This window comes from Myodes glareolus, chromosome 1 (genome assembly GCF_982192425.1).
Source record: "Myodes glareolus chromosome 1, mMyoGla1.1, whole genome shotgun sequence".
Lineage (NCBI taxonomy): Eukaryota > Metazoa > Chordata > Mammalia > Rodentia > Cricetidae > Myodes > Myodes glareolus.
In genome coordinates this window covers 77,237,101-77,264,976 of record NC_142026.1, presented here as the reverse complement: position 1 = coordinate 77,264,976, position 27,876 = coordinate 77,237,101, and the positions used below count along the sequence as shown (strand labels likewise).

The 27,876-nt window shown below is 40.1% G+C and overlaps 1 long non-coding RNA gene and 1 pseudogene across 4 annotated transcripts; one reads left to right on the top strand and one right to left on the bottom strand.

The window, feature by feature from the left end:
- The first annotated feature begins 50 nt into the window (after positions 1–50).
- Positions 51–27,137, top strand: LOC125411834 (uncharacterized). Of its 3 annotated transcripts, XR_015002496.2 has the most exons (8): positions 51–223; positions 2,500–2,710; positions 2,903–3,124; positions 4,355–4,559; positions 5,270–5,462; positions 19,542–19,687; positions 22,013–22,175; positions 26,380–27,137. It is a non-coding gene; the product is annotated as an uncharacterized LOC125411834 (long non-coding RNA). The 3 variants fall into 3 exon arrangements; XR_007235404.3 differs by lacking the exons at positions 5,270–5,462; positions 26,380–27,137 and having other exon boundaries at positions 22,013–24,719; XR_015002497.2 differs by lacking the exons at positions 4,355–4,559; positions 5,270–5,462; positions 26,380–27,137 and having other exon boundaries at positions 22,013–24,719.
- Positions 15,817–27,369, bottom strand: LOC125411830 (uncharacterized; annotated as a pseudogene). Its single transcript, XR_015002476.2, has 4 exons — positions 27,320–27,369; positions 24,791–24,881; positions 19,618–19,744; positions 15,817–17,732 (listed from the first exon to the last, which is right to left on the bottom strand). The product of XR_015002476.2 is annotated as an uncharacterized LOC125411830 (transcript).
- Between the last annotated feature and the right edge of the window lie 507 nt (positions 27,370–27,876).

Below are 27,876 nucleotides of genomic sequence, written 5' to 3'. Positions count from 1 at the left end.
TGCGTCCAACCAATGGGACACATCCTCGCAACTGCCCTTTTCCGTGTGAGTGTCCCGCCCCATCTTGACTGGTCAGTCCTAGTACATCTCAGACTGCCTTCCACCCAGCTCCAGTTGTCAGGATGCCCTGGACCCTCTCTGCACAGCCTCCCCACATGCTTGCTGCCAGCCATGACCAGAACTGGATCTAGGAGGACGCTGCATCCCGGTGTCTGACCCCACAGTGAGTTCTGAACCCTTCAGATAAAAGTTGAGCAGCCTTACCTCGCCTTGATTACCAGCTGCCTGGGCTACATACATACTTACACCAAACGATGACACGCTAAATTCTGATGCCAGCATCCCATCGCAAACACAAACATGAGAAGCCAAAAATATATACTACAATTGTTCCTTGGGGAACAATTAGGAGTTTAGATTTTGAAAAGAAATAGGTGTCTTCAGAAGTCCTTGCTAAGAAGCCCAGTGCTGAGTTCTTCCCGCGCTGTAGGGCTCTCACCACTAGATGGTGGTCTTGTCATTTTAATAGCTCGCGAACAAGCCTTGTTAAAAGGTGCTCTGAGATAAAATATACATTTTTTTTTTTTTTCTCTGTAGCTTTGGAGCCTGTCTGTCCTGGAAACTAGCTCCTGTAGACCAGGCTGGCCTTGAACAGAGATCCGCCTGCTTCTGCCTCCCGAATGCTGGGATTAAAGGGATGAGTGCACCACCGTAGGCCAGTTTAGAATTTTTTTTTTTATTGCACTGGTGAATGCACAGACTCTTGCTGTCCCAAATGCAGAAAATAAGTAAGATATGTGTTCCCAGCCCCGAAAAGTCAGTTACACCATCCCTTTTACGGCTCTCAGAACACTGAAAAAGAGGAGGAGCAAAGGGAGGAAGGTCTTTACCTTCTTTAGGAAGAAGAGTTAAAACATGCCATTCTCAAGACAACATACAGCTGTTGTAATCACTAAGCAACAGCAACTGTACTTACCTGTACTGACCTCACACTAGACCACAATCAGTCTAGGAAAGGGAAAGGCTCACAGGGCCCACTCTTTACGTCTCAAACGTTGGCCATGGATGGATTAGAGGAAAAGAATCACTCACTGTCTTTAGGTGTAGACCTCTGCTGAATCCTCCAGGCGCCAACACATAGGTTCAAACTCACAGATGGCCGTGGTTAATCTCAGTGTGCCCAAGAAAAATAAATGGAGATGAACAATTCGTTGGAAATGTAGACTAGAATAGTAGAGAGGTAAGAGTGTGGGGGGGGGGGGGTTGGGAGAGAGAGAGAGAGAGAGAGAGAACTAATTATAGAAATGTTTATATTAGTGCAACAGTCTGTAATTTATTTTTGGTTGTATCAGTACCTGGTTTATTATCAGGTAATACTAAGAGACAGGAAGTCTTCCTTTTTGTTTCAAGTATTTATGTAGTTTTGCTGTTCTTCTTTGAAGTTCTAATAGAATCCTGCCAGTCTGGTCGTGGGGTTGTTTGTGGGCCATTTTATTACTGCTTCAGTCTCATTGCTACTTGTGTTTACATATTTATTTCATCTTGTTTAAATTTCATAGGTTATGTGGATCTGGAAACATCTATTTCAATTGTAGTTTCCAATTCAGTGGGATAGACATCTTTAATAACAATAGAAATAATATCCATATGTTTACTCGTGTTTATCAAGTAGGCTGTCATGACATGTTAATAAAAAGTTATGCATACTTTGCAAGATTATACAATATAGGAGCAGGGCCCACTTGTTTGTCCCAGCTGCCCAGAACTGAAATAACCACACAGAAATTGTATTAATTAAATCACTGCTTGGCCCATTAGCTTTAACTTTTTATTGGCAAACTCTTACATCTTAATTTAACCCATTTCTATTAATCTGTGTATCACCACGAGGTTGTCCCAAAAAAACTAAAAGAAAAGGAAAGGAAAGAAAAGAAGTCTTTTGTTGCCTTCTTTCCCCCTTTTGTATTGGGGTGTAAAAGCATATAGAAAATTAAATGCAAATGGTTTCAGTATTTATTGAAATGCCCTGCCAGTACTATTATATGGTTTCTAGTTTATTTTTTCACATGGCTTCATATTCTTTACTTATATTTCTAAATCCTCATGCCCCTACCCTGGCAAGAGGTATTTTTGACAAGGCTGGTCCCGACATATGGCACCACAATGAGGGACTGATTGGTAAACCCCCAGAATGCACAAAAGTGTGGCCAGGTGTACAAGTGAGTACAGGAGGGACTCCCCAAGAAAACTGCACCACAGATGGAGAGGCGAGTAATGGATGCTCAAAAATAAACAAAAAAATGGGAGTAAAACTGTAAATATTTGTTGATATGGGACACGTAAATAGTATTCAATTATCTTTAGAGTTTCTTGGATGTATTTTCATAGCTAGAGGAGCTAAAGAGAAGCAAAAACAAAGACAGAGATATTTAGAGTTTGTAAATATATTCCTGCCTCCGTGCTGGTGATGTATCTGCTGCCGCCTTTGGACTGCTCCAGGACTCAGAGAGGACAAAGTGTGCCCTGGCCTTCATGCGTGCAAGTGGCAGTGCTTTGGTCACCTAGCCACAGACTCTGCTGCTACTGAGCAGGTGAGAAGAATGAAGAAAATGCGGTGTTGGCCTAGCAATGGTCTACGTTACCACTGAGATTGTGTACCACTGAGATGCCTAGAAGCTAACTGACCCATGAGTCAAACAGCCAATAATGGGTAAGTCTATGGCTTTTAACAGAGGAGCAGATTCAGGAATTCTCCTAATTTTGTGATTAGAAGGTTTTAAATAAAAAAGCAGAGGTAATAAAAAAAACGGTGTGGCTATAGCTTGTGGTCTCACATGGCAGTATGTATTTTTTTTAAATATTTATTATGTATACAATATTCTGTCTGTATGTATGCCTGCAGGTCAGAAGAGGCACCAGACCCCATTAAAGATGGTTGTGAACCACCATGTGGTTGCTGGGAACTGAACTCAGGACCTTTGGAAGAGCAGGCAATGCTCTTAACCTCTGAGCCATCTCTCCAGCCCCCGGCAGTATGTATTAAGGCATTTTACTTCCTACCTCTGAGGTCTGGACAAATAGTGGATTCACAGACTTCAAACTAAGGAAAAATGATCTCTTACAGGTGTGTCTTCTGTTTTTGGATTGTAGTTCATTCCAGATGTAGCAAAGTGTTGGGTCCAGGGGGGTCGCACAAAAATGGGGGCAGACTACCAAAGTCTAATAAACCAGAAGCAAACTTAAAAATTAAAAAAATAAAAAAAAAACACCTTGGGAAACACCTTGGGGCACAGAAGCTTATCAGCTAGTTGAGACCACAGCCAGAGATGGTGTTTGTTAGGCTGTGTCAAAAGGCCGATTTTTTTTTTTTTTTTTTTTTTTTTTTTTACGATCTTGCTCCGGCCAGTCAACGGAGACCCTAAGAAACATCAGTGGATAATGAGGGAGCTATCATATAACTATCATATAGTCGGGTGGTGGTGGTGCACGCCTTTAATTCCAGCACTCAGGAGGCAGAGGCAGGCGAATCTCTGTGAGTTTGAGGCCAGCCTGGTCTGCAAGCAATGGTTCAAAACACATGCAAGAACTGTGGTCTTTATAATGTTCCAGAAGCCCAGTGACAACGGAGGAGTGGAACACACAAGGGTCATGGGTATTGGTAGTAAAGTTGTGGTTCCACTGTTTGATTTGGGTGTGCAGGGATCTGTTGAGGCAGTTGAAGCTCCCAGAGAACAGGGAGACGTCCTGCAAAGAGTCCCTGAGCAAAAACATGCCTTCAGGTTTCCCTTGAAGAAGGTCTTCTGCATCGTATCAGTATTTCATACCCCAGTAACAGGGATTCCCTATGATCTAAAGCAAATCAAGCAAAAGGCAGTCTATGTAATTGAGTCATTGTCCTTTTTAACGCTTATTCCCATAGCCTGAGGTATCCCCACTGCCCGGTTTGGGTTTGATCTTTAAAGGGTCTTTGAAGGACTTAGTCCAAGCTGTAAGGCAATATTTCCTCTAAGGGACTGCTTCTCTGGGCCTGGGGAGTGGACTCCCTCAGATTGCTGCTTTTCTTTTTGTCAGACAGAAACTGGCTGGAGCTCATGTCCACATTCTCACTCTGGCTGTCTCATTCATGGCTGAATAGAGCCTTGTGTAGGGGCTAATAGTCTGGCTCCAGACCTACCCAGGGTTCCAAATGTGAAATGCTTCTCAGGAGTAAAGCAGGTGAAATGTGTTTCGATAGTGACTTCACACAGACAGGCTAATGCTCTTCATTCAATATTGTTCTGTTTCTACTCTAATAATCCTGTCCTACCTCTAGCTTCTCCGTGCTTCTTATTCTATTGTAAAAACTCTTCTACAGAAGGCTTGAAGTGATGATAAGGAGCGAGCCACTCACCATGGCAACAAAAAGTTCCAAGACCATAGGAGCAAAACCTTGACCAGACCGGGAAGGGGGAGTTGCACAGTGCCCAATGACAACTTTGAGACACAGTAAACTGGCAAGTGAAGACTTGGAATGCTTTTTCTTAGTAACCTTGGTTGGACATCTGTGACTTTGGCCTTGTGTAAGCTGCAAAGTTTTCTTTTTACAAAAAGTCTTTAGTCAACTTAAACTTGTTCTGAGGTAAAAAAATGAACTAATTGTGTGTGGTTAGCAAGGCAGGCTGTCAGGTGTCTGTAGTCTTTATGGGACAATAGATCTAGTTATGAAGCATGTCCTAGTATATATCAAATCTATATAGTTAAATGAAAAATCATCTATTTCCCATCTGCAGGAACGTGTGCCCCTAAGAATGAGATGAAATCATAAGATTGTATGTACATTATATGAAAATACATGTAATAGAGAGATATCAAAGCTGTTATTGCACAAGTGAAATTACAGATGAAAGCAACAGTTTTCAGAGTAAACTATAATTGCATCATGGCCTGCAATCGCTCGTGATAAACATTCCTGACAGCTTACCCTTTTCCGTTTAAAAAGAGAAGAATATAATTCAGTCGTGGGGCAGCTCTTTCCTATCTGCTGACAGAGTAAATTTAGGACACTCTTTTTCTCTATCTCTCTTGAGAGCTACGGCTCAACAAGTTCAGAAATACTGTCGCTCTTGTTCTTTGGCATCTGTGAGTGTATCAAATGATGTCTCTTTGCCTGAACTCTAACAGTGACCAACTCTCTGCCAAGGAAGATAATTGCAGGAGGGTAGACTTCTAAGTTTATACAAAGATCTGGTTGAGAGAGCAAGGGCATTTATTATGATTACTTTCTTGCCAGAATCAAGTACTGCTGGGGGAAGTCATCCAATATACCAATTAATAAGGAAGATTATGCTCGGCAAACACTGCAGTGATGGGGGAAGAATTCCCAAGCTGTAATCTGAGGGAAAGAGCTCTTCACATAAGAAGTCTGCAAGAGAGTCATCTTAACACATTCAGAAGACAGCATTCCTTATCGTCTTGCAGATAAGGTTAATGAGATGTGTATCTTTGGTGACAATATTCCTCACCACCTTGCTAAATGAGGTGTCCCACATGAGATAAGCATCACTCATGAGTTGACCCCCCGAAGAATGTGTTGAACTCTCACTGCATAATCTTATGGTTTATAGCAGCTCCCCTTCTTTCATTTAATAAAGTGTGCGGGTTTCTCTCTGGGCAACATGTAAAGCAGATCCTGGATGTTTGAGGATGAGTGGAATAAAAAGTAAGAGCAAGATGATCAATGTCCCTTTAATTCCCAAATTAATAAGGTTTCATAAAGAATTATTGTTAACAAAATTCTTAACTGAACTAACAAAATAATTAGCTACATCCTCTGCAGAAGAAAGCTGGAATGTGGAATGGCTAATAGCACTGATCGGAGAACATAAGGTACCTATATTTTTACCTAGTTGGGAACTATTAGATACCTCTCAGGTGAGGCTGTACCTGATCCCAAGACATTTCTGAGCAATTAAAAGGTAGAGGAGTGACACAGATCCATTTAAAATCATCATGGCATGCTGTTGTCAAGTGTACCTTAATATTCTGGATCTGATCGCCCATAAAAAAAGGAAGGCTTCCTCTAGGGCATTTATTCCTTCTATTAATCCTTGATCAATTCCTTTCTTAGTGACCAGAGCTATAGAAACACGCTTAGACAAGGTGTTGACATGGTTAGCAGTGTGTATTTGCTGAACCAAAGCTGTAGAAGAGGTGACTACAGAACTTACAATGGCTACTATTACAGCAGTAATACTGATGACAAGCTCCGCAATGAATCACATAGGATGTAGGAAAAAACTCGCAGCATGTTCTACGGCAAACATGGCAGGGTCTTTTACAAGGGTGAAGAGAGATTAACAGGTAACATTACATGCAGAGGTTGACAAAAAAGGAGGAAGATTTTGGGATTAGTAGAGGAGTTAAGGCAGTTAGTCAGATAACAATTGTTACAGGAGATATCATAAATTGATCCATTAGGAATGATGTTCAGAGTTCCTGTATTCCGTGTATAGAAGGTGGCAAAAGGGAACAGAACACAAGCCTGAATGTCAACTGAGTTGTAGGTGTGCTGTACAGGTAACAGAAGACTAACATGATCACTGACAACCAGCAAATGATATAAAGAGTCTGAAGTGTGAGGGAGTGAGAGGACTAGGCCACATAAGTGGGACTGACCCAACCAAATGTGTTTCATTGACTTACAATGGTTATTATCATATATTTTAACGAAGGTAGTATTATAAGGATGAAAGGAGGCTTCTGTTCCAGGGAAGACATTTAGGATGGCCAGGAGTTGGTTGTGGACTTTTGGTGTCCCCTTTCGAGACAGTGTTCAGGGTCATCTGAGGTTCCTGAGAAGGGAAGCTGTAACAGTGGGAGTTTTCTCTCTCTGGCTGCTGCTGGCAGCTTTGGAATGCATCTTGTCTGCAGTGTGTTGGCTATAGGGTCTAATGAGCTGATCTGGAATCCACAAGTGATTCAATGTCCTGGGAAAACACACAAGCATACCCTCTCCCTGATGTTATTAAAACATTTGTACCTTTCCAATGTCCAGTGAGGAGATCCTTTCACTTGACTAGAGGTTTGGGAATGATTTTGTGGAAAGGCATCTGAGGAAGGAACTCATACTGTCCTCCGAGGTATTTATTGGTTTATTACCTATAGAGCATGGTTTAGAACGTAATTATTAGGCATTTTCTCTTAGACAAACCTCTCCACTGGCACAAATAATCTCAATCAGACCGAATCAAAGATGCCCATGTTTAATGCAATACTCGCAGGTGGGCCCCCAAAAAACATGAAGAGGTAAAGAGAGAGAAGGGGAGACCATGTGAAACCTGGAGACCATGTGTTCATTCTCTGGGGGGGGCAGTTTAAATAGTCTGTGGGAGTGGTCCTGACCTTCCCTTGGGAGGGGTTACCATTTGGCAGGCTTTCTTAACCATCCCTGGGGAGAGGGCACTGAAGGACTTTCTCAAAGATGGAGTTTGGACTAAGGCAACTTCCCAGGGGAGGGAGCTTATATCAGGAGTTTGCCCAGGCAAAAAATTAAGACTTTTTGTGTAAAGGGGTATTAGGGAGCTGAGGTGATGCTTCCAACCAAACAATAATGGGGTATGCATATCTCAAATCTCCATTTTGTAACTTGAATACTTGAATTTTAAAGTATGAGAAGCTCTCTCCATAACAGCTTGAGCAAGGGGATTATAAGGACTGCCTGTGGTGTGGGAAACACTAAAAGTTAAGCATCATTTTTTGTTAGCATCATTTTTTAAAAAGTTTTAGAAGTATACATGTTTATTTTTGATAGTTTATATTTAAGTCTGTTGTCTTTATACAGTCAGAAAATTTTTTATTTTTGTTAAATTTAGCCTTAAAGATAAGAATTTGAATTGAAGTCATTATAATATTGAAATGAAAGCTCTTAACCAGAAATACAACATATAAAGAGATTGGCAATTTTATGAATTGATATAGTGCATCATATACCCAAAACATATGAAAACATACCCAAAACAGCTGTTTTATGGGTAACAAGAGGAGGAATAGTGTTTTTTGTGCTGTCAGAAAAACAGAAAGGACCTAAAAACTCAGACATTTAAAGTCAGTCAAAAAACAGATATTTTATGGTTATGTTTTTATCTATACCTGGAAATTAGATGGGCATTTAATAAGAAGACAAATAGACAGCTAAAGAAATATGTACCTAGTGGCAGGATAAGAGATTTTTAGAGTGATTGGAGTTGCAAAGTAGCTGGGATAGTATAGCAAATCCCATTCATTTTTATTTATGTTCTCAGGGGAGTCATAGTAAAGAAAGCTACTTGCGGCAGGCAGGGATCTGAGCTATCAGATCCGTAAAGCTGGGAGAGAGCGTGGCACACTTCATTGACCCTTGTTTAGGTTTTCAGGTGGTCTTGTTCTATGGTTAGTTAAACTTAACAAAGAGCACCAGTTAGGATTATAGTGTTTTACTTCAGTTCCTGCCATTATCTGTCTTTTACTTAGAGGTCCCTTCGTCTGTCCTTACATTTGTCAGGAGGCCATTTGGAATTATGATAGTCTGTTGTTTAAGTTAGTTTTATTTTTAGAGGTTATGTTTTTTTCTGACTTATCAGTATCCTTTTTTAAGCTGTTTATATTGGGATCTGTTATTAAAGTATGAACATTCTTCCTAGATTGTGGAGGTTCAAAAATGTGAGCCTACTTCCACCTTGTTTGAAGGTCAGAGAGTTTGAGGCTGCTCAAAATTGTTAACAACAACCAGGGCTATACATCCTGAACAATGATGTGCTTACTTGGTTCTTTTGACATTAAGATGGCCCATACAGGTGGATACACTCCACCCTGACCAATGGTCAGGATATGCAAGCATATTTCTGCTCCTTCTTCTGTAATAGGAGGTTTAACCTGGGCAGTGGCTCCTGCAAGATACTTGGTCTACAGTGGTTTCACTGCCTATACAACAGAATGCTAATAACTTATAGTCTCAAAGTATTGAAGCAATTAACTGTTCAAATTGTCCTTTGTATCATGTTAAAGAAATCTTTCATTGCCTTCTTCCTTCTTTTGTATTGGGGTATAAAAGTGTATGGAAAATTAAACACAGGTGATTTCAGTAATCAATGAAACATCCCCACAGTACTATCCTATGTTTCTGTTTTATTATTTTCACTCGTGTCTTTGTCCTCTTTACTATTTTTCTGATCCCCATGTCCTTACCCTGGAAAGTGGTATTTTTGTTGAAGCTGGTCTCTGACACTAAATTTTGGACTGGGTGACAATAGGGATGTTTTCTCATCTGGTGTGTTCTTAGGGTCCAGATTGTTAGCCAGTTCTTTCCTGAGTGCATTTCAAGCTGTGAAAGTCATAGAAGGAACATCCATCCTTTTATTTTTTGTGCACCAATCTTTAATATTTATCCCTATAGTATTCCATAATTGTACACATAGGGTCCCCCAGTTAGTAAACCAGGGACTCACTTTTTACATGAATGAGAGGAAGTCATTAAGCTATCTAGAATTGATTTGAATCCTTCTCTTTATAGGCACACTTATTTATAAATTTTGTAAGGAGTTGTTTTTGCTTAGAAACTGGTAGACCCATTGTGAAAGAAAAAGTCATAAAGAGAGTCTTTAGAGGGAGTTGGGGTAAAAGATCAGGCATTGTCAACAAGCATTCATGTCCTTTGCATCAGTAGCGTTTTACTGGTGAGGACTCTACCTTGAGTAGAGTTTATTTAGTGGGTTATGACGGGGGAAGGGAAGGAGAGGGTGATAGGGGGAGAAGGGAGAGAAGAAGAAGCTGCCTCTCCAGAAGAAGGATGGAGAGCGAGAGCAAGAGCGAGAGCGAGAGCGAGAGCGAGAGAGAGAGAGAGAGAGAGAGAGAGAGAGAGAGAGAGAGAGAGCTGGTGGGATATCAACTTGCCTGGGAAGGGGAAGAGGGTGATTGGGAATGTGTGAGGCTTGTCTCTTAAAGGGACAGGGTACCCAGGTGACAAGCCTGGCCAGCAGATTACAACATTTCCGCCTTTCTCTTATAATCAAAAGGCAGGAAGTTAGGCATGGCAGGTTGAGGGGATTGGGACAACGGGTTCTCAAAACTGCTTCCTGTTTATTTGTGGGCATCAAAATCTTTCTTGGGAAACCTGAGAAAGCTGGGTGCTGGTCATATTTTGGGGTAGCTGGTCGCTTCACTTCTGTCCATGATTTGTGGTGTGGACAAATGATTCCTGTCTGGTTTCTCTTGGATCTGGCAAGGTGTTGGCAGAGCAGAGGACAATGGCAAGTTTAGGAAGAAAAATAATTCAGGGCCAGGGAATTGAGAGGGGTGTATTTGACCTGTATAAGGTGAATTCTTCAATTTGGCTCCCTGGAACTCATAAGAATTTTTTGAGTGTGTAAAACTCAAAGAATAAGTTTTAGACACATACATTGAATAAACAGCAGCATATTTATGTCAGAATGACTTTGACAGATGTTTTTATACAATGAAAAGTATCTTTAGAGAATGAACAAAGAGAATTTAAAATCTTGGTCTTGCAGTAGCAGGTAGTAGACTTAGAGTAATAGCTTATTAGCATTTTATTGATAATGTTAAGACTATGAAAAGCAATGTGAGAGAGAAATTTGGTAATTTCCATTTGTCCTCAGACCTTTATGACTTGCAGGTACACAACTTAATAATTTGCATTTGATTACCCCCCCCCCTTTTTTTGGTTTTTCAAGACAGGGTTTCTATTTGTAACAGTGCTAGCTGTCCTGGAACTAGCTCTTGTAGACAAGGCTAGCCTCAGACTCACAGAAATCTGCCTGCCTCTGCCTCCCAAGTGCTGGGATTAAAGGCATGTGCCACCATAGCCCAGCTTGCATTTGTATATCTTAAAACACCTTTTATTTATATCATGTTAAGAAGTTGTACTGAAATTTGTTTGGTGAGGTTGTCCTTTTAAACTGGCAAACCTCTCAGCTGTCAAATTGCATCAGAGAACTTTGAGAAGGGTAAATTTTTATTAATTGAAAAATGACAGAGAACTTACTCGATTGGCTGCCTAGAGCCACTCCTCAGGGTCTTCCATGTTCATCAAGGGCAGAGGCATCAGGACTGTATTTGCCTTCTCTTTTTTAAAGCAGGGCCTGTCAGACTTTAGAAGATCCTATCGGTTAGGAAATCTGTAGAAGACAAGCCTACCTCATCCTGAGCAGCTTGGTCATTGATTCCAATTTTCCTTTATTCACTGTCTGGAGATCTTTAGGAGTTTAGTTAAAAGGCAGTTTTTCCCAGTGGTTAGCACTTTCACTTGATGAAGTGAATTGCAGATGGACATTGTTCTGTGCCCATCTGTCTTCTGTCTTCTTTGGAGGAAAGAGTGCATCTGCTAGGAACTAACCTGCCTCTCTGTTCTGTCTTCTTTGGAGGAAAGAGTGCATCTGCTAGGAACTAACCTGCCTCTCTGTTATGAAAAGTCTTTTAATAATTAAACATTTAAATGCCACATTCCCCAGATCTCTGAGCCGTTGAGGGCTGATATCAGGTATAGATAAGTTAATAACTACAGTATAGGATCTGCCTGGAGAGCTGAGTCCAAGATTGATATATTAGTTTTTAACTGAACAGGTGAGGTTTATACTTGTGAAAGACAAAGAAGAAAAAACTTGCAGTAGAAGTTTACAGGTAGAATTGACAATAGTGGAGAAAAGCTTACAGGAAAAGCTGTAGGTTAGCTTTTGAAACATTTTTAATACACGTACAGATATACAGAGTTGAGTTTAAGTGTTATACACGTACACACAGAGAGTAGAAGCTATCTTATCTTCATACATAAAGTTAACTCAAAAGTCACATGAATGCACACCCACACCACATATTACACAGGAGTTGGGTGAAGTGAATGCTCTGGTGGGCCCTACTGTGCAAAACACACATGTAACAGAGTCAGTAAGAGGAATTAAGAGACAAAAATGTAAATAAAGAGTGAAACTAGGCAAAGGATACCTCAGTAAAGATAGAAACTTGGTTACCTGACTTGCCCTTAGTCAAAATGGCTGCAGTCATATGCTGCATAGAGAAACCACGTTTTCAGAGCTGCAGTAGGAATTTTAAACAGATACAAATAACAATAGAGACACAGAGGCCGTGTAGAACATACATTTAAAGTAGAACCACCTCCATATGTCCACACTGTTTATTCATTCATGAAGGATACAGGGAAATCATTCAGTGCTGCCCGCCACCATGCTGCTAGCTGGAGTGCCACCAGCTGCCAGTCACCAGGGGAAGCTAGGTCTGGGAGCGTAACAGCCACCTCGAAGATCCGGCTAGTTTGTCGGGTTCCTGCAGGACCAGAAACTGTAGTGGTGGCAGAGACAGAATAGAAACAAGAAAAGGAATATGAGCAAGAAAAGGACCATTTACAGGTGGGTGGGCGTGGTGCTGCCCAGTGAAAGAAAAAGGACGGGTGCTGGAGGGGCACTGGCAGAGCAGAGCATAGCTGGCTAGAATCTTTTTCATCTGTTTGTTGTTAGAAATTAGAAAGCTCCCATTTTAGGTTGTTATTTAAGGGGTACATAGGCTATTTGTTAGTGCAAAAATGGATAATATTAGGAACCTGTAAGTAAACCTTTATGCTTAGAGGTTTTAGGGTCTGTAAAAGACATTTCAGTGGGGAGGTTGAACAGATAGTTTTAGGTTTAATACCAATGGCCAAGAATGTGAGAGATATGAGACCCAATAGCTGGTTGGCTGCAAACATCTTCGAGACAGACATAAGGCCCATCAGCTCAGAGGGTGGGGCACCAGGGCCACCCCAATTGGCCGAGGGACTACAGTCCAAGACACAAGAAATGAGATCTCAGTATTCAGCTGTGGGGAATCATCAGAGATGAATGTCAGTGAAAGCTGACTTGGAGAAGGGGACCTTATCACTTGCAGTGATGGAGCAGGTATAGGAAGTTGCAAAGTGGTCCAGGTCCAGGTTCCTCGTGTGCCTCAGGTCATCCACCTGCAGGTGGGAGGAAACATGGACAGAGCCTGACCGAGTCATGCAGCAATGGTATCACTCATGACAGCACAACCCTGGCAGGTCTTCTGGTGAGTGGGAGACTGTGGTGAGTCAGAGTCAGACAGATATGCCATGCAGAGAGAGCTTGGGTATAGAGTTTAATTAGTGGGTTATAGAGGGGGAGGGGAAGAAGGGAGAGAGGCAGAAGCTGCCTCTCCAGAAGGACAGACAGAGACAGATGGAGGAGAGGCAGGAGATCCACTTGCCCAGGTGGGGGAAGGGGGAGATTGGGAGTGGGTGGGCCTATATCTTAAAGTGACAGGGTACCCAGGTGACAAGCCAGGCCAGGAGATTACAACACTTCTTAGAGTTGCCCTTGGGGGGACTGTTGGGGAAAAGAGCTACTCACCCAATTCCAGGGCACTCTCCACTGTCCCTGAGACCTGCAGCGTCATTTTGGTGAGTTCCCCTGAGAAGGTGCTAATTTGGAAATGTCTTTCTTGCAAACTTCCAGAAAGGGCCATCTTAGCCTCTCCTCCAAGGGAACTACCTCTTCCTCAGCGATAATTCCCAGATTACTCTCCTTGATGCCCTGTTGTGAGCACCAGCTGTTGGGCCTAAGAGACCAGCTCTAGTCCCTACCCAGGGTCCCAAAGGTGAAATGTTTCTCAGGCGCCAAGGTGGTCATAAGGATTTCTGTAATAGCTTCACACAGACAGGCTCATGCTCTTCATTTCAAGTGCTCTTTATTGTTTTGCTTCTACTCTAATAATCCTGTCCTACCTTTAACTCCTTCATGCTTCTTCTCTTCTAAAAACTCTTCTCCTACAGGAGCCTTGAAGTGATAAAGAGCTGAGCTGCTTACCATGGCAACACAAAGGTCCAAGATCATAGGACTAAAACCTCGACCAGACCTGGGGTGGGGTGGGGTGCCCTGTGCCAATGACAACTTCGAGACACAGATTCATTGTTAGTAGATTGGCAAGTGAAAAACTGGCATCCTTTTTCTTAGTAACCTTGGTTGGACATCTGTGACTCTGACCTTGTGTAAGCTGTAAAGTTTTCTTTTTACAAAATGCCTTTAGTCTAGTTGAACTTTTTCTGAGGTGAAAATGAACTCACTGTGTGTCGTTAGCAAGGCAGAGGTGTCTGTAGTCCTCATGGAACAATAGATCTAGTTATGAAGCTTGTCCCAGTATATATTCTGTATATCAAAACTATATAGCCAAATGAACAGTCATCTATTTGATCATCCACAGACATGTGTGCCAATAAGATTGAGATGCAATCATAAGATTACAGGTACACATTGTATGAAAATACATTGTAATAGGGACATTCATAGCTGTTATTGCACAAGTGAAATTACAGATGAAAGCAACAGTTTCAGAGTAAGCTATAATTGCATTGTGACCTGCAATAGTTCATGATAAATGCTCCTGATGGCTTGCATTTTAATTTTAATTTGTTGGATTTTCTCCCATTCTATCTATTGATTAGAAGAGTGAGATCCTACTACACACAAGCTTCCACTACTGCCCACTATGCGTGGTAAGGTGATCATGGGCTCAGTGACCTGACTTGTCTTCCTTTTCCCTGTCAATCTATCCTGGAAAAGGGCCATGTAGGACTGGATGGGGCTCAGGGACCCCAAAAGAGCCAGTCTTTTGAAGGTGCTGAGTGAGGGGGAGGAATACTCAGGGGCCAAGGAAAGCCAGGAGGCCTCTTCCAGGATGCCTATTGGCCAGGGCATCACAGTCAGCAACAGGGCCAGTCCAGTCCTCAGTGCCTCCCAAGCCTGAGTAGCCTGACTTCCTCCAGATGAAGCCTGGGGACCAGAACTCAGCTGGTTGCCCAGCCAGACTCAAGCCCTTCCATGCTGCCTGCTATTTGTCACCCAGTCCACTTCCCCCAACACCCTCCCCCCGACAAGAATGAGAAATACCTTAAGTAGCAGAGTGGAGGGGAGGGACAGGAGAAAGGATGGGTAGGGCCACCCATTAATTTTTTTTATGAGTACAAATTCAGAACTAGGTAAAAGATCTGTTAATTTGAATGCATTTCAGGTACGGAACTTCCAATAAATATTAAGACAGGAATGCATGCTATTATATGGACAGCTGGTCTACAATAGCTAGTTCTAGGACAGGCTCCAAAGCTGCAGAGAAACCCTGTCTCAGAAAAAAAAAAAGCATGTTTTTATAGGGTTGGTCAGAAGCATGAGATTTATGACACACACCAAAATTAAAGGCAAAACTCAAGGCTTTTTCATATTTTTTATCCTAACTATGAGTTTTATTTTTGCTTTCTTTCTTTCTTTCTTTCTTTCTTTCTTTCTTTCTTTCTTTCTTTCTTTCTTTCTCTGCCTTCCTGCCTTCCTTCCTGCCTGCCTTCCTTCCTTCCTTCCTTCCTTCCTTCCTTCCTTCCTTCCTTCCTTCCTTCCTTTCTTTTTGGAGACAGGGTTAATGCAATCCTCACAGTCATGGAACTCACTGTGTAGATCAAATGGCCTCAGACTCAGAGATCCCCGTATCCCATCATCTGAGTGCTGGACTAAAGGTTTACACTATAATGTCTGGCACTGCTATGAATTTCTGGGTCTTAAATAAGGTAAATGATATTATTACAGTTTTTCAAAGGGGCTGAAGATATGACTTAGGGCTTAAGAACATTGGCTGCCCTTTAAGAGGACTGGGCTTTAATTCCCCATCACAGCAGCTCACAGCTGTCTGGATGTTTCAGGGCATCTGATGACCCTTCAGGCCTTCTCCTGCACCAGGCATATATGTAGTGCACAGTAAAACAATGGACAAAGCACACATAAACACTAATAGAAATAAGCTTTTACCACAGTAATATTGGGAGAATTTATTTTGGCATAAACTGTGACATTTTCTAAGATTTACACCTCATTAAAAGCTTTCACAACTTTCTTATATTTCTGTTTCTATTGTGTACACTGCTGTGATTTGTAAGCAGAGAATACTGGAAATTGCTATGTCCCCTTACTTACAACAGCATGTTTCTCTCCAGTATGAATTTTCTATGTTTCCTAAGACCTATAATATGTATATAGGATGTGTCAGTCTTTGCATTTGTATGGTTTCTTTCCAGTATGAATTTTCTGATGTGCTCTAAGATGTGCACACCTAGTAAAAGATTTGTTACATTCCTGACAACTGTAAGGTCTCTTTCCAGTATGAAGTCTTTGATGTCTTCTAAGATGTGAGCAAGTGATAAAGGACTTGTCACATTCCTTACATCTATAAGGTCTTTCTCCAGTATGAACTCTCTGATGTACTCTAAGATTTTCATTATGGATAAATGATTTACCACAGTCTTTGCATTTGTGACGTTTCTCTCCAGTATGAATTTGCTGATGTTTTCTTAAACCATTAGAATGGACAAAAGATTTGTCACACTCCTGACAACTGTAAGGTCTCTCTCCAGTATGAACTCTTTGATGTGTTCTAAGATTTGACATGTGGGTAAAGGATTTGTCACATTTCAGACATTTGTAAGGTTTCTCTCCAGTATGAATTTTCTGATGTCTTCTAAGGGTTGAGTCCCAGGTAAAGGATTTGTCACACTCCTCACATTTGTAAGGTTTTTCACCAGTATGAATCCTGTAATGCCTTTTAAGAAGTGATAATTCAAGAAAGGACTTCCCACATTCTGTACATTTGTGAAACTGCTCTAGAGAATGAGTTTTCTGATGACTATTCAATGATGAATAGTGGAGAAAAGATCGGTCACACTCATTACACTTGAAAAGCGTCTCTCCAGTATGGAGTCTGTAATGGCTTTTAAAGTGCAAAAGCTGATGAAAGACTTTGCCACATTCTTGACAACTATAGTGTCTTCTGGTAGCATGCATTTTCTGATGTTTCTTGAAAGTGGACGAGCGGGCAAAGGATTTGTCACATTCCTTACATTTGTAAGGTTTCTGTCCAGTATGAAGTGTGTGATATCTTTTAATCTGAGAAGACTGACGAAAGACCTTGCCATATTCTTGACAATTGTGTTGCCTCTGAGCAGCATGTATTTTCTGAAGTTTCTTGAACATGTACCAGTGGGCCGAGGGTTTATCACATTCCTTACATTTGTAAAGTTTTTCTCCGGTATGCAAATTCTGATGTCTATGAAGTACTGACAAGAGATGAAATGACTTTCCACATTCTTTGCATTTGTAAGGATTTTCACCAGCATGAAGTCTTTGATATATTTTAAGCTTTGAATGCTGGATAAAGGATTTTTCACAAATGATGCACTTGTATGGTTTCATTCCACTATGAAGTCTCTGGTGTACAGTGAGGTATGAGGCAGTTCTGAAGCATTTCCGGCATTTCTCACACTGGTGTGGTGTCTCTGCAATGATTGGTTGTTGCAAAAGACTGTATGCAGAGCTGGAATAGTTATCATATTCTACCTGCTTGTGCTCTTTCTTTGTAGTATAGAGTCTCTGATCTTGAGTCATGTTGAAATACAAATCTATAGATTTTTTCATAGTCTTTAGATTTGCAAGATTCTTCTCCAATGTGCAAGCTTTCATGTGTATCTAGGTTTGATGAGTCAGCAGAGGCATTCCTGTTATTACTGCATGTGTAGTTACTAGAATTTTCTGGAGTTTCACTTGTTCTATAAAGTGCACATGTGGAGGGGTCATGAAGCACTTTTCTGAGCTCATTACACTGACAAGACTCTTTTACAGTCTTCACATGTTGATGGGCAGGATCAAATTTGCATTAATTCTCTGAAAATGAGTACAGCTCAGATTAAAAGGGCTTGCTCCAATAACAAACATGTGATAAGTGACTGTCTCTCTAAATTCTCTTTTAACATAAGTGAACCTAGAACTACTTGGATTAGAGCTCTCAGTAATGAACATTTTCATTCACTGTAATTGTATGGATTCTCACAAAAGCAGCATGACAGCCTTCAAAGGTCAGTGATTTACAACAGATAGCTCATCTATATCCAAAATTTCTAAGGGGGAAAAAGATGTTAAAAAAATAATTGATGGACGTGAATTAACCTTGGGGTAGAGCTCAATGACTGATTATATTTAAAATACATTTTTCTATCTTAAAATATTTCTTCTCAGAAACTGATGAAGAGGAATTTAATCCAATCCCAGGTTCACAGTATTTATATTTACTAAGTGATCGACAATGAAGATTATTGTTCAGAAGACCCAAGTTCCTTAAAGATTGAAGTCTTACTTAAAAGCATTAAAGAGTTTATATTTCTCTCAATAAGAACAAAGTAGATTCTTCTAAAGAAATGGAGATAAAGACAGTGTTCTGCCAGACATCAGAGACTCTAGATCATTTGAGGCAGGGCTGCCAAGGGTAGCTATTGCTTATGTCTATCCTCCACTGTCTAAGTTCCAAACACGATTGTGCTTCTTAACATTTCTCATAGTGCTATGTTAATCTCAAGTCTAGTCTGTACAGTGACTTCTGAGATTATTTCCCAGAAGGGTGTCTGTGCCTTCTCCACTGGAAGAAAGTAAAGGAAGTAATATGAAGACACACATGCAAGGAAGACAAGGAATATGCCTACTTCTTTGACAAACATTAGACTTAAAATTTTGTAAAATTATTCCATCTAATTTCAGCTTAGTCACATAAAACTGCTTTTTGTACAACTAGTAAGCCACCATAATTCAGGTGTAATAAGACACAACGCCTTTTAAATGGTAACCACAGACAGGATGCATCTGGGACCAGGACCCTACACTAAATTAAATGACAAGGAATCCTTTCAAGAGGAATTGAACTTCGCAAAAACATTCTCAGCTCTTGTTTTCTCTTTCAATTGAAGCCATCACTGTTATCTTGCTTATTCACTAGCCCACCCTAGTTTTGGCTACTGTTTCTTCTCCACATTCCATGGTAATTTCATTCTTTCTGGACAGGCGATCATGTCTACCTAGTATACAAAAAAATCCACAGGTTATTTCAGGCAGCTGATGACCCACGATAGAATTTTTAGAAAGAATACAGAAGTCTAACATGATACTGTACTCAGTACATGAAAACACAAAGCAAAGAAATTTTATCAGGATTTCTCGATTGATATTTCTTGTCAAATCCTTCAGTATATTTAGTATATATATTCAGTTCATATATCTTGAATATGTCTCACAATTAAAACCGTGTCACTCGGGCTTGAGATATGACTCAGAGGTTAAGATTACTAGCTACTCTTAAAGATGTCCTAAGCTCAATTTCAAGCAATCACATGGTGGATCACAACCACCTGTAATGAGATATGGTGCCCTTTTTGGGACCAAAGGGATAACTGGAGGCTTAACACTGTATACATAATAAATAAATATTTAAAAATAAATAAATAAACCATGTAAACTGCAATAATGGACATGGAACTTTAAGATATGAGCTGAAATATTATATGCTACTGAGTTTATGGCTGAAGCTTGGAATCCAAATGGGTAGGTGACACCTCTGTAATGGAAAATGGAAAGAGAAAGCTAAATAGCATAAAAAAGTTCTTTCCCACTACTAAACTTTGCCTTGTCTCCTGGTTGCTTTTCCAGGACAACTTAACAGATTTTACATCTTATGAAGTCAGAACAAACAAAACATGGAATTCAACAAGCAAAATATTCTCACCCACAAAGACCAGGTTGTTGTATTTCTCCAACATCACATCAATGTACAAAGCCCTCTGAGAAGAATTCAGGTATTCCCACTCCTCTTTTGAGAAGTTCACAGTCACATCCCTAAATGGCAATAGACCCTGAAACAAAATAAGTATGGTTTGACCACATGCTACCTGGAAGAGCTTTCCAGGATATAAGGAGATGAAATGTAGACGAGAGAAGATAATTACTCAAAATATGATAGTCACATTCTATCATGAATGTTTTAACTCCATGACAACAAGATGAAATCATAGTCTTACAAGCCATATACATGAAACAAGAAATACATTTTAGGTCTGGACACAATTATCTGTCTGCCATAGATGCTGCATTTATGTTCCACAGGATCACAGTGTACATGTCTCAGAAGGAAAATTCATGAGGAAATGTGCTTTAAATGCTGTACCTGAAGATAATGTTAAAACATGGACACCAATCAATCCTGTGTATACTTGGACCTTACATGATTCTATTCTGACAGGTTAAGTTGGGATGTTTAAACTCTAGGTATAGCCACACCATTAATTAGCAAAGGTATAGATATGGAGGACAGAATATATGACTGTTTTTATAGACAAAGAGGGGTTTTTTTTTGCACAGTAGCAAGGATTGTAACAACACTATATACATACTTATATTAACATGTAAGATAAGTAGTCTATGGAATTAATCTTATAATAGTTGTGCCAATATGAACAGATAGAAAAATCTACATCAGCCTTATATGATTTAATTCAAAATTTCCTAGAATATGCATAAACCATCAGAGGCAAATATCAATTTCAGAAATTTTGAGGAATATTTCTCTTCACTCCCAAAGAGTAATAAAAATCGAGAGAAGTCCAAAAAAAACCACATCAAATTGTTTAAGGTATAGCGAAGAGAATTTGTGCCAGTAATACTTTGCATAAGGCTCATAGAAAGAGTTTACCAAAAATTAAGTTAAATAAATACTGAGGAAATAAAACTACAAATCAACAAAAGGGCAAATGAACTAAACAGACACTTTTCCAAGACCAAATATGACTCAAATGGCCTAAAATATTGCAAAAGTGTTCAGAATCCCAAAAAGGATACCATGGAAACAAAAATTAAAACTACTCACAAATACTGCCTCACTCCAGGCAGAAATGGCTGTCATCAACTAACCTGATAATACATGTTTGAAGGGCTAAGCAGAGGAAGGAAGCATTATTTACTACGGAGGATAAGAAGAGTGTAGTGATATTTTATTTGTATTTTAATAAATAAAGCTTGCCTGAAGATCAGCATGCAGCACTAAGTGACTAGAGGCCATGCAGCGGTGACACAGACCTTTAATTCCAGTATTTGGGAGTCATACACCTCTAATCCCAGCACTAGGAAGGTGGAAACAGGAGTGATATGGCTGGGTGGAGAGAGGAATATAAGGCAGAAGAAGACAGACACTCATTTGAGTCTGAGGTTTGATAGAGACAGAAGCAGTGTCTGTCTCTGCTATAATATAATTGCCCCTCCAGTCTGAGCATGGGTAGAGATAAAAAGAACTCTCTAGTGGCCAGTGCTCTGCTTCTCTGATCTTCAATATTAACTGCTATATCTAACTCTGGGTTCATACTATCAAAACCTGCCAGAACTCATGCTATATCTGGCACCCAACTTTTGGGGAACAAAGTCACACACACACAAAAAAAGCCATTTGCCTGTAACTTTGCAGCAACCAGCATTGGCCGGAGCTGCAGGCAGCCCTACTAGATGGTTTTTCTTTCTCCTCTCCTGGTGAGCTTTCCCTGGACCCCTTTCTGGGCTGTTGCCAGACCAGTAGCTGCCTTGAAATCCAGTCAGACTTTTAATGTTCTATGCAGTAGCAGTAAGCCTCACATCTTCATTGTCATTGGTGGCAAATTTGGTGAGAAAATTGGAGAATTAGGTAAAAAAGAATGTTTTCCCATGTTAAAAAAAAGGGAAACACAATTATAATGTTTTCTTAACTTTTAATTTTCTAAATGCTAATGAGAAAGGAAGAACAGTGGTAGAGAGACATTGGGTAATAGAAAACATTATGGAATTAAATTGGCCAGTATGCTTTAAAGATGTGTTGATCATAGAATGGAAACCAGGACAAGTGTTAGCTTGGGGAGAGATTTTGCTTGTTTATACAGGAGAAGAAAATCCATGATACCATCAAAGTTAATAAAGACTTGAATTAAAGAAGAGAAACCTCTTAATTAGAAGAGATGATAGTTTAACAAACAGCATGGTCATTTAACCTAAACTAACTTATAAAACTCACAAATGCTTTTCATTTGATCAGATATAACTTGCCAAGATGGAACCTCCCCAAAAAATAGGGTTGGTGAAGAGTTTTATTTCTGTCTTTTCAGGAGAATAAAGGCATCCAGCTAAGGAATCTGAAAACCACTGGACAAATGAGACGTGAAGAAAAAGGACAAATCATCCCCCAAAAAATGTCCCCAGAAAAAGAGTAATTGGGCAGTCATCACCCAGATGCAGAGGAAGCAAGATAAGAATGCCTCGCTGATAAAGGTACCAAGCCACATGGCTGACACAGACAAAAATTATGGGCTAATATTTGGAACACATGGACCTGTCTGTTTTAGGTAATGCACACAGATGGTTGAAAAGTTCAGCCTCACCAGCAGTGGTGGCGCACACCTTTAATCCCAGCACTCGAGAGACAGAGGCAGGTGATACATTCAGATACTTACAAGCAAAAGTGCAGAGAGTTGACCCTCTCCTCAATGTCTGTTCATCTGGCTTCCTCTGGAGATAGCCAATGTGGCCACATTTCCTGCATCTTATTTTATGTACAGATGTATCTTACAATGAAAGTTAAGCAGCAATGATAGGGGAACAAATGAGAGAGGGTGTGCGTGGCCATGGAGAGCTGACATCCTGAAGACCCTAGAGAACAGCAGTGAACCTGCACACCCAGAGGCATAGAGATCACTGACATTATGACTTCAACAATTCTGGAGCCCCGTGAAAAAGGCTTCCTGTTGTTTTCTTTCAATGACGTCTTGCCTGAGACTGGGAGAATTACAAGCTAAGAATGTCAAGATAATGGTGCAGGTTTCTAGTGAGGGTCTCTTTAGCTTCAGTGCACAGTGAAAAGAGGAAGGGCAGCTGGTATTGCTCCATGACAGCTCATAGTCTGCTCAATGAACCTGCAATCCACAGGATTGTTACTCCTCTTAGTGATCTAATTCCCTTCTGATGGTATCACCACCTTCAGCACTGTCACAAGCAAATGGCAAAGACTGGTTTGGAAAAGGACACACTATATTTAAAGCATAGCATCCCACCCTTGCCTCCTCACAGTGTAAAATACTCCAATCCCCAAATCTTAACTTGTTCCAAAGTCCATCCCAAAAGTCTTACTTTGTTCTGGCACCATCAAAAAAGCCCAAAGTCCCATTTACCAGTCTGTGAAATCAAAGGAAGTTCTCTACATCCAAAATACAATGTCAAGACCAACATAAGGTGTGCAACAGGTGGATCATATTAGTTCTCTCTTCATTTTTTCCAATAATCTCCAAACTGATTCCTAAAATAGCTGTATTAACTTACACTCTCCTGTAGCAGGAGTTCTAATAGGACTTAATAATAAAAATGCATAGTCAGTTATAGAGGTTAATGCTGGTGATCAGAGAAGTAGAACGCCAATGTCTAGAGAGTTCTTTAACCCCTACCAATGCTCAGACTGAAGGGGCAATCCTGTCCTCAGATTGCATCTCCAGATTGCTCCTGTCTCCAACAAACCTCAGACTGCACTGAACTTGTCTTCTCCCACCTTATATTCCTCTCTCTACCCAGCCATATCACTCCTGTCTCTATATCCCTAGTGGTGGGATTAAAGATTTATACTTCCCGAATACTGAGATTAAAGGTGAGTGCCACCGCTGGCTGGCCTCTAGTGGCTTAACTGTGCACTTTAATCTTCAGGCAAGCTTTATTTGTTAAAATAAAAATAAAATACCATGACATTTTCCTTTTTTTAATCTAAAATAAAATAGAAGGCTATAGCTAATATAAGAAAACCTTTATACAGTAAGTACAATAACTACATATAATATATAAAGGGAATAAGTACATCTACAATGTCTAGTCCATTTGCATTTGACAAATTCAGACGAAATACTTCATTATCTATCCCGTCTTTATAAGTCCAAAGTTTTGTACCTAATTTACTTTTTATCATAACTTGCATTACTATCCAAAACTATATTTTGATGTCTTTCAACCTTATACACTTACATCTCTTTTCTGCATCTGATAAACAAGGAAAAGTATTTAGTGTTCGATTGCCTCAGAGAACAGAAAAGAAAATAATATTAACTGAGTAAGCAGGAAGTACAAGCAAGCACCTTCTAAATAAATATGAGAAATGTCAAACAGCTGGCTACCTAGACAGTCACACGATTCCTCTGCAATGGTGGGCCATCACCTTCATCCTAAAGGCCTAAAATATTCCACAGACTTTTCTATAAAGCAGGACTTTTGAAGGATTGTTCCACCTTGTCTTGACAAAGTTTTGAAGTCACTCTGTTTTGTGTCCTGCTTGTCCAATTTGAACAGCATATTGTCAGCCGTCAAGGCAAGGACACTTTCTTGCCTAGTGGCTTACTTTTGCCACAAGAGTATTTTTTGCATGCCTCTGCATGTTCTTTGAAGTAGATTGGTACTGCCGAGATCAGACATGTCTCATTGTAATATAAAAAAGCACTTGCATAACATGGAGAAAAGAGAACAGAAAAGGTGAAGAATGGGGACTGAATGCAGTTAATAAAGAACAGTTATGAAATAGGATATAAAGCTAAGTGCTTTCCTAGTTCGAGTTCTGTCAAAGGTTTTTGGGAGTTTGGTGATTGATAAGTAAATCAAAATATATTCAATTGTAAAAATATAAAATCCCACATGAGGCTCCGGAGCATCTGTTTCCTATGACAACTGTAACTCAGTGTAAAAGTACACTGAGATGTAGAGTCTTTGAGTCTACTTTTTATCAGTGTGTGATTTTTGTAGTTTGTCCATTTACAGAATTGTTCATAATAAAAATTTGAAAAATTATCAGAAGCAGAAAACTAAAGGCTTTTAATATATCAACCTATTTAGATAAAGAAAAAAAAAGCACCACTGACCTGTGACAGATTTTCTGGAGAATCCATCATTTCTTACTGTTTCTCTTCTTGAGTTTCTCTTTTAGACACAAAGAATGAATGGCTTGCTTCCCTTTCAAAATAAGTGGTCAAAAAGGAAGAGTTAAAATCAATACTGAAAGCTGCTAGAGAGCAATACCAACCCACATTAAAAGACCCAAGCAACAGAATTCTACCAGGTGTCTAGTCAGTGATCCCAAAGACAGGAGGGCATGGAAAAACATTTGGAGCTTGAAGAGAAATCACCACCAAGCATATTGTTGCACAAAGAAAACTACTCTTAAAATTTATGGAGACAGTCGGGTGGTGTTGGCACATGCCTTTAATCCCAGCACTCAGGAGGCAGAGGCAGACAGATCTCTGTGAGTCCAAGGCCAGCCTAGTCTACAAGAGCTAGTTACAGGACAGGCTCCAAAGCTACAAAGAAACCCTCTCTCAAAAAATCAAAAATAAAAAAGTCGATAAGGTCTTAATTGCATTTTAAGATAGTTGCCCATTAACACAATTGATTTCACTAAAGAGGCACTGCAGATAATAAATTACAGGAAGAATAAATACAAGAGAGTCAGAGGAATCATCCACGAGATCATGGAAAATAATGAATTTCATATGAAGAATAGAGAAATACAGGAGAAATGGGATGTAGTCATCCACGAGCAAGGCAGCAAGCCACTATTTCTCAAAAAGAAGGAAGAAGAATACTACTAATACCAACCAGCAACAACATAAAAGCAAACCATAGGAAATAAAAAAGGCCATGAACAAAAAAATTCAGTATATGATCCAGCTGGTCTATTCCTTGCCATAAACTCAAAGGACTTGACATCCTACTTCACAGTACTTGCTCACCCACATCATTGCTGCTCTACTCACAGTAGCTACAAAATGGAAACAACCTAACTTCAAATGACAAACAACTAGTGAATGTGTGGTACACATATAGTATGGAATTCCAGTCAGCTGTAAAGAAAATAAAAATCATGAGCTTTGCAGGTAGACTTAGGAAACACCATATTGAGTGAGGTAACCCAGACCCAGAAAGATAAACACGGCATGATCTCTCTCATAGGAAATTCCTAGCTCCAAATCTTTAGACGTGAGTCCACAACCTGGAGTGACTGCAGTAACCAGGAAAGAAAAAGGAGATTACAGCGAGATGTAGGGAAGCAGTAGAGATAGGAATAACAGGGCACCAGTGATCTGAAGGGGGAAATGGAAAACAGGTGAAGGGATTTAATAATGGAGAAAAGATAACCATAAACACAGAAGAAGGAGGGTAAAATAACAGTAAGGGTGTCTGGAAAATTCATAAGGAATCCAAGTATTCCTAGACTATTATCCATCCACCAAGAATGCCTATAATATATATAATTCTCTTTAAGCATGTACATTTTGAGTATAAATGCAAATTTCTCAACTGCACTGATGATGCTCCTCACAAGAGTCATAGAATTTCTAACATGTTGACCAACACCAGGTGTACGAAGCCTACTTTGAAGTTGTTGGTCACAGTTGTCCAAGAGACTTCCACACCTTACAGTGTATTCCTATTGCCCATGGTTGTCTCCCAGATGCAGAAGATGAAACCTAGTGCTGTAGAAGTCACACATTTCAGACACAAATCCTAGACGACTCCAGATGGAACTGACCCTAAGCCTCCTCCCTGGGAACTAGCTTTCATGGTACAAGAAGGCAACAAGCACCCTTCCAAAGGAGGGATCCAACCAACAGTCCTACCCAGCTATGACACCTATGAACCACAGCACTGATCAACACTGCATGATAGCCTAAAGGTGCAAGAGTGGCACACAAACCTTCAAGGTAACCAATAGCTTCTAATTGGATTAAGACCTTCTTAACAAGAAGGAAATCATGCCTGGTACTGGAAATCTAGCCTGTTTCCCCAGGGCTAATAAAAGTTTGGGTCTTGGAGGAGAACCTATAACTCGTACTTTATTAAACCAGCCTAAATCCTTATTGTCTTCTAAATACTTATGCTAATTTCCAGCATACAGTAGGAGACAGTCTAGATGGAGTGTAGCAGGCTGTAAATGTACTTCCTGATTCTTATCAAAACTCTGATGGCATCATTTTCAAGAATGGAGATAAAACTACTAAAAGGTAGAGAATGTCCCAGAATATCAAAGCTCTAAAATTCTGAAAACAATAAAAAAAAACCCTAAAGGTATTAACTTTTATCATCTTTGTAATATATAAAAGCCTAAGAAATGAAAATGGTTTAAAAATGGTATGAAAACATGCTCAGTGATGTGAATGAATAAGAACTGCATCACTCACATGCAGACAAATAAAACTTTATTTGACCACATTGTCAGTTCTTCTGTGGAAAGTCATATTGTGCCCACACTGGGATAATCCTGAGATTTTTCTGAGGCAAATCTCCACTAGAATTGTTTCGAGTGAAACAGAATGTGACAAAATTGATTTCCTGTCCTACTTCCACATTCACTTGATCCCCTTTCCTCTCCTTTACCAATCCCTCTACCGTACCTGTATCCTTAGCTGCTGTCTCCTCTCCTTCCAAGCCCTTTGTTCTGCTGCACAGATGAGCAGGTCTGGGTGATCAGAGAACCCTGCACATGAGAAAGAGATTGTTCAGGATGCCCCTGGATTTCTAATACTGTACTGTGCTCAGTAGATGAAGAGAAAACAAAATACAGGATTATACAAGTGATTCTCCAACTGTCCTGCAGTGTCAGAATACAGAAAACAAATAGAAAGAAAGCATTTTTAATTATCATAACTTGAATCCCACTTCCAATCACAGCCCAATCAAAACTGAGGGATAGAAATGGGACTGATTATTGAAAAGAGAATATAATATAGTAGTGAGCTTCTGAATTGATCATGGACCAATAATGATGAAGTCTTACACTCCTCAAAAGGACACACATGAAGGAGAGAGAACATTTCAAGACAATTTCTTTTTTCCTCTGAGGATTTCACTTTATTCGGTGGGATGTGACACTCATTCACACAAAGCTCACACACTTGCAGATTAGTTTGTCAAGAAATCCTGAGGAGGAGCAACGGAGATTGCAAGCAAA